General features: G+C 41.1%; 1 long non-coding RNA gene across 1 annotated transcript; it reads right to left on the minus strand.

Moving 5' to 3' along the window:
- Window positions 1-1024: 1024 nt before the first annotated feature.
- Window positions 1025-1943, minus strand: LOC146510964 (uncharacterized). Its single transcript, XR_014875958.1, has 2 exons — window positions 1678-1943; window positions 1025-1094 (listed from the first exon to the last, which is right to left on the minus strand). It is a non-coding gene; the product is annotated as an uncharacterized LOC146510964 (long non-coding RNA).
- Between the last annotated feature and the right edge of the window lie 4252 nt (window positions 1944-6195).

Consider the following 6195-nt stretch of genomic DNA (forward strand, 5'->3'; position numbering starts at 1 on the left):
GCTCTCTCTTTCTAGTCCCTGTCAGTACTCTTGCTGCAGCATTTTGGATTAGCTGAAGGCTTTTCAGTGAGTTTTTTGGACATCCTGATAATAATGAATTGCAGTAGTCCAGCCTGGAAGTAATAAATGCAAAAATGCATAAGGATTATGCTCCTCCTAGCCTTATATGCAAATTGGCAATGGTCAAAAAGATGTACTTCACTCCATAATTTCTCTACCATAATTGATGTTAGCGCTACAGGTCTGTAATCATTATTTTCCCATGCACAGAGTTTTTTTGGAACAGGAATGATTACAGCACACATGAGCCATCATTGTGGCCCAGATCATTAGGGAAGAGGTGGCCAACAGAAGTGGTTTGTTCCAGCCCTCTTTCTTTCTCTTGTATATGTTTGTCTGTGTGCTTGTAGATTTGAGTCTGTCAAAACATTTGAGTATGTGTGTGGAATCAGACGTGCCAGTTTTATCCATGAGCTGATAAATAAATTACCTGTGAGCCTGCACAGCAAATCCAGCATGTCCAAATTAACACTGTCAGATTTGATTTCAACACTTTTAAAGTGTCTATATGGGTCCACACCAGAGAGTGTTAATTTAACTCTTTTTGGAGAGTTGGTATGTTAACTCTGATTTAGTGTTAAACACCAAATCTCTCTGGAGTTGATAATTTAACACTTGGTGTTAAGAGTTTATATATTAACTCTCAAAGAGTATTTTAGTTTAACTATGTAAGAGTTATCTTCTAATTAATTCTAAAAAGCGGGAATTTTACTGTTCTGAACTTCTAGAAATTTCTTTTGGAAATAAACATTTACTAAAAAGACGCAATGGTTTTTGAAAAACATTTATTCTGAACCGTGCACCACAATTTCAAAACATTTTCTGAAAGATGTAACAGTGTACATGTTCTCACTTTCATTAGAATTTCGTTTATCAAAAGGTCTGACATAGGTGAGCTGGTAAATGCAAATAACAGCATTCTCATCACTTATTTCAATAAATACAAAATACAATATGCATGTCCTTCATTCATCACTTTGTGGAACTTCAACGCACTTCTGCTCTCCCCCATATTCCATCTTCACAAGCATATCCTATGTGGAGATTGAATAAAAATTAGTTGACACTAATTAATGGCACAAATCAATTGCAGCACAGTGAAAAAAAAAAAAAAAAAAAAAAAGGGAATCCTTTTTGAGACATTACTTGTGTAAAGTATTTTCCCAAAAGATAAGGACACAGGCAACAGGTAGTACTGAACTAAATGTAAAACCTCAACCTTTTTCATTTTTACCTAAACCGTGTGCACAAAACTCTGGAGGGATCTAAATGCTAACGTAGAACCCAGTCAGGACATCTGCTACTGCTGTTTGCTCGTTTTTTATGGGAGATCGTTTTCAGGCTTCAAGTAGCACCATTATACCAACATTTCACATTCTAGACATTGTTTTAGGTGTATTTGACCAAAAGATTTAACCGAAAATTCACATGCAAACTTTTTTTCAAGGCTGTGGTATTTGCCGAAAACAATACCTTTCAGCTAGCTAAAACAGCGAGCGGTGCTATCAGCGAGCAACATGGCTAATGCCTTTCACACAGCTTTGTCTCAACTCCAAAGAGCCACAGAAGTAAAAGCTAATAATAATAATTGAAACAATCTTTGAAAAAATGACTTACCAAGCATGGCAAACAACTCAAATATGTAGAGCAAAATGTTCTGAAACGGCTTCACTTCAGCTTCGATCGGAGCCGTGCTGGGGGCGGAGTCTGTGAATTTACTCTATTAGTGTCATAGCCCCTCTAGGAGTTCAGAGTTAAGAGGTCAAGAGTTAATGTTTCCATTGTAACACCTCCAGATTTGAAATAGAAACACTCATTTTTAACACTCGATTTTAACTACTATCATTTTACACCTCAGAGTTACATTAAAAGCATGTGACTCTACTTAGAGTAAAATTAACTCTAAGACTACTAACACCAAAACATTTAACACTTTTGAATTTGCTGTGTGAATTTAGCACATTTAGCACTGTTCATCACTTGAGACTGTGTCGAACTGCTATGTAAAAATGAACATGAATAGAAAGTATACTGTGAATCTCTGCTTTATGTCTGTATTTTCGGTTTGATTGTGTACTCATTGTGTCCAGTCTGTGTTTCAACTCGGCTGCAGTCAAGCAAAAGGCAGATTTCCACATGTCGACCGTAACATTCAGTTTCTTTTCCAATTTCAAATGAAATAATAATCATTAATCAGCTGCACTGTACACATCCTCAAGCTTCAAATTGACTTAATTTGGTAGTTCACTTACAAAAGGGCATTAAAATAATGGAATACCAGAATGACTGCAGATTTTTAACATGTGTGTTTATGTGTGGCAGGCTTGATTCATGTTTGGGATGAATTGAAGAAGGTCAGTGGAATCCCTGCGGATGACAATAACTGGAGGAAATCATTCATATTCTGGTAAGTCTCATCTTTCTGTGGACGTTTGTGAGACTGTCCAAAAACTTTGAGCGTGTTTCAGCTCCACTCCCTCGGTGAAAATAGCAGTCCTTGTTTGTGATGGCAGAAACCTTCCTTAACTCATCCAGGACCCAGGGCCTCCCATCGCTGTGCTGAAAACCAAACACTGGCCTTTCTTTACAAGTCTGTCCTGGCCAACAGACCACATGCAATGAGCCAGACGACCTTCCTGGATGAGGCCGTTGCTGTGTAGTTCCTCCAAGCAGCTTTTGCCACAGTCCTTAAATGAGCTCTGTCAAGAGCCTGGACTCTCAATTGCTGAAGGCCTTCTCAGACACAAAAGCCTCTGGAGCTCTCAACACTTTCTTTAAAGCACCACTCCATAATCTCTGTTTCTTCCGACCATTCTAACACTAATCCTTCCTTTGTTGAAAAATCAATCAATGCCATTCCCACCATCCCTCCCCTAAAGTTAATGTAACTTCTAGGCCCAGTCACAAAGAGTCATTACCTTTAAAGTTGTCCATGGTGCAAAGGGAGAGGTGCCAAGAAAGAGACCACAGGTAGGCCCTATCTTTTCTCAATTTTTAGGTTTGTCTACTTGTTAATTGATTTAGACCCTTTCATAATTCTATTTTCTGGTCCAAGCCTATTTTGACACTCTGCAGTTCTGCTGTATTGTGTTCTTTTTTACATCACAGCAAAAATCTCATGTTGAAGGCTCAGGGTGTGTTGAAGAATAGAAATATCTTAGTGTGAAAATGAGGATCTGAGGTTTTCAGTAACATCATGTGACATTTGAAACCTAGCACCGCTCTTTGTAGGCAAGGTTGGGTTGCTTTTATTTGGTGATCAGAATTTTACCTCCAAAAACGCTCCTTCTGGTTCTTATCTATAAATGTTCGTTTTTGTTTTCCTGCAAACACGGTCCCTCCTAGTTTTCATCCGTTCTCGTGTGAACACCTTCCAAGAACGTCTTTAACACAGCTTATTTTACAACAACATAATTTTACTCACCCTTCCATTTACTTAATATCGCCCTCTCATCCGTCAGCATATAAGACGAAGAACATTACAGCTCTGTGTCATTGGTTTCCCTCCGGGAAACTGAACGCCATGGTGGCGTTTCAGAGAGACTGAATGCCGCTGGCAATCCCGGGGAACTTCCTAGCACTTTTCTCACCAGCCAACAATGGTCTGCTACGTCGATCCATCCATTCATTTCTCCGCTAAATCAAGTTAAGAAGTTACTCCGTCCACTTGCCACCTCCATGAAATTCAGCATGAATACCTACCAGCAAAGCTCACAGCTCCACTCACGTTGCTCTGAATTAAGCCCACAGGCCGGGCCAGTTAGTTGAAAAGCCGACAGATGTTAGCGCCGGACCCAGAAGCCATGCTGTCCCCACGCACCTCCAACAGCAAAAGCTACTGCATGGCTACCCACCCACCCGTCAGCGCCAGGTAGCAGGGACAAGCTCATTTCGGTGCACCTGCCTCCTAATACCATTTAACGCACAGCTGGAAATCAGTCGCTAGTTCCATGCTCTGCTGCTCCTCCATAGCCGTTTATCTCTGCTAGGCATGGGATGCCAGCTTGGATGTTTCTATCCCTCCTTCTGCAACTGCAGAAGCAAGTTTGGTAGTTGCCAGTTTCTCTTCTGGCACTGTGATGCCAGGATTTTTCTTTATCCCTTTTTCACAAAAGCAGCAGCAAGCTTTTTTACCACCGAGTTGCCAATTTCTCTGCATCTATTGATGCAAAAAGCAGCAGTGAACCATTCTAGCAATGGTATGCCAGGTTCTTTCTATATCCATCATTCAAAAAATGCAGCAGCAAGCTTCCTACCACCAAATTGCCACTTTCTCCGCATAGATGGGAAAGAAAATGGACCAGGTCTTTTACAAATGCTGCAGCAAGCTTTGGCACCGGGATTCCAGGTTCTCGTTTCTCATTCGCAAAAGCAGCAGCAAGCTTTTCTAACAACAACTTGCCACTTTGTCTGCATTTGTCATCGCAAAAGCAGCAGTGACCCCTTCTCCCTCCAGGACGAGGGAAGGAATGGTTCTCTGTCTCTATCCCTCATTTGAAAATGCAGAAGAAGAGCTTTTTGCACCAGGATGACAGGTTCTCTCTTCCCTAACCTTCCTTTGTAAAATACACAACTCACTGTTCCAGCACTGGACTGGGAGCTTCTGCCATCAATCATTTGCAGCCCCCCCCCCCAAAAAAAATAAAATAAAATAAAAATCCCAACCTATCAGCTCCGGGTTGCCAGTTTATTGCTCTACTATCCCTCCTCTGCAATTTGTAGTAGCAAAATTTTCTGGCACTGGGATGCCAGTTTCTCTTCCCTCTATCCCTCTTTCACAAATGTAGCAGCAAGCTTTCCCCAGTGTCAATTTCCCTGCATCTAACCATCTTTCACAAAATGTAACTGTGCACATTCCTTGGACCATGTTGCCAGTCTTCGTCTCCATATCAATAATTTGCAAACACATCAGTAAACATTCCTCACACCAGGATCCCAGTTCTCTGCTTTGTTCCCTCCTCTTGCGAGATGCAGCAGAAAACCCTTCTGTTTGTTTCAGAAATCGGCACAGTTGTAATCGTTGGTAAATCAATCAGCTAGGCACCCCCTCTCCTTCTACTACTGCAAGACAAGCTCACGTAAGCTTTTACGAGCCGTCAAGCCATTACCTCAAGTCTTAAAATCCCAGAATGCGTCACTGTCAGAGCTTTGGTTCAGAGTTGATCCACATTGCGACATGATCAAGGGTTCCCCTCATTCATCTATTAAGGTCTTTCATCGTGCAAAATTTCTTTTGATTTCTTCTCCCGCCCATTCCTTCCTAATTTTCCGAGCTCATCCACTCCACTCTATGGAATCCACAACCACCTTACTGAGGCCATGGGCTGTTTATCTTCGCTAGTCTGCCCAACAGTTATATTCCTCTCCTTTGGGTGGTGATGTCACTTGGCGTTCGCTCTCTCTGCGCATGTCTTTTGTCCTGTTTTCCTTCTCTCACCCCAACCAGTCACGGCAGATGGCTGCCCCTCCCTAAGCCTGGTTCTGTGGCTTCTTCCTGTTATAAGGGAGTTTTTCCTTCTCCCTGTCACCAAAGTGCTTGCTCACAGAGGGTCATATGATTGTTGAGTCTATCATTGTAGGGTCTACCTTACAGTATAAAGTTCCTTGAGGCAACTGTTGCTAATTACATCAGATTATACATCAGACCAATTAGTAAACATCCTTTTCATCAATGTCATAAACAAGAACTTCCTGCTTCAGTGTGATACTGAAGCAGGAAGAGATGAGACCCTTCTACATGAGATGTAGAAGGGTACTAAAGGGATAAATGAGTAGCCAGGCTCTCTGTACAATGTAAACAGAGCATATATGCTCTACCTTACTTTGAGTATTATAAACATATATTTGCTATGAACCCCAAAAAGAGTAAAACTTTGGCTTAAACATGCTCTCTTGTCAGAACAAACCAGGACTCACTACCCAACCTTACTACTAAGGATGCAGTTCTGGTATAAAGACTATTGTCTTTATACCAGAACTGCATCAGAAAAGCAATTTTATCCCTTTTCCCTCAATGTTTTTCAAAAGATCCAAGTTACATTCAATTAAAAAAAAAAAAAAACTATTTGATGCACAGCTACATACATCATAGCGCAAGATTATCATCTGTCATGTAGACATGGGCTTTTAGCAATC

This window comes from Neolamprologus multifasciatus, chromosome 9, assembly GCF_963576455.1.
Source record: "Neolamprologus multifasciatus chromosome 9, fNeoMul1.2, whole genome shotgun sequence".
Taxonomy (NCBI): Eukaryota; Metazoa; Chordata; class Actinopteri; order Cichliformes; family Cichlidae; genus Neolamprologus; species Neolamprologus multifasciatus.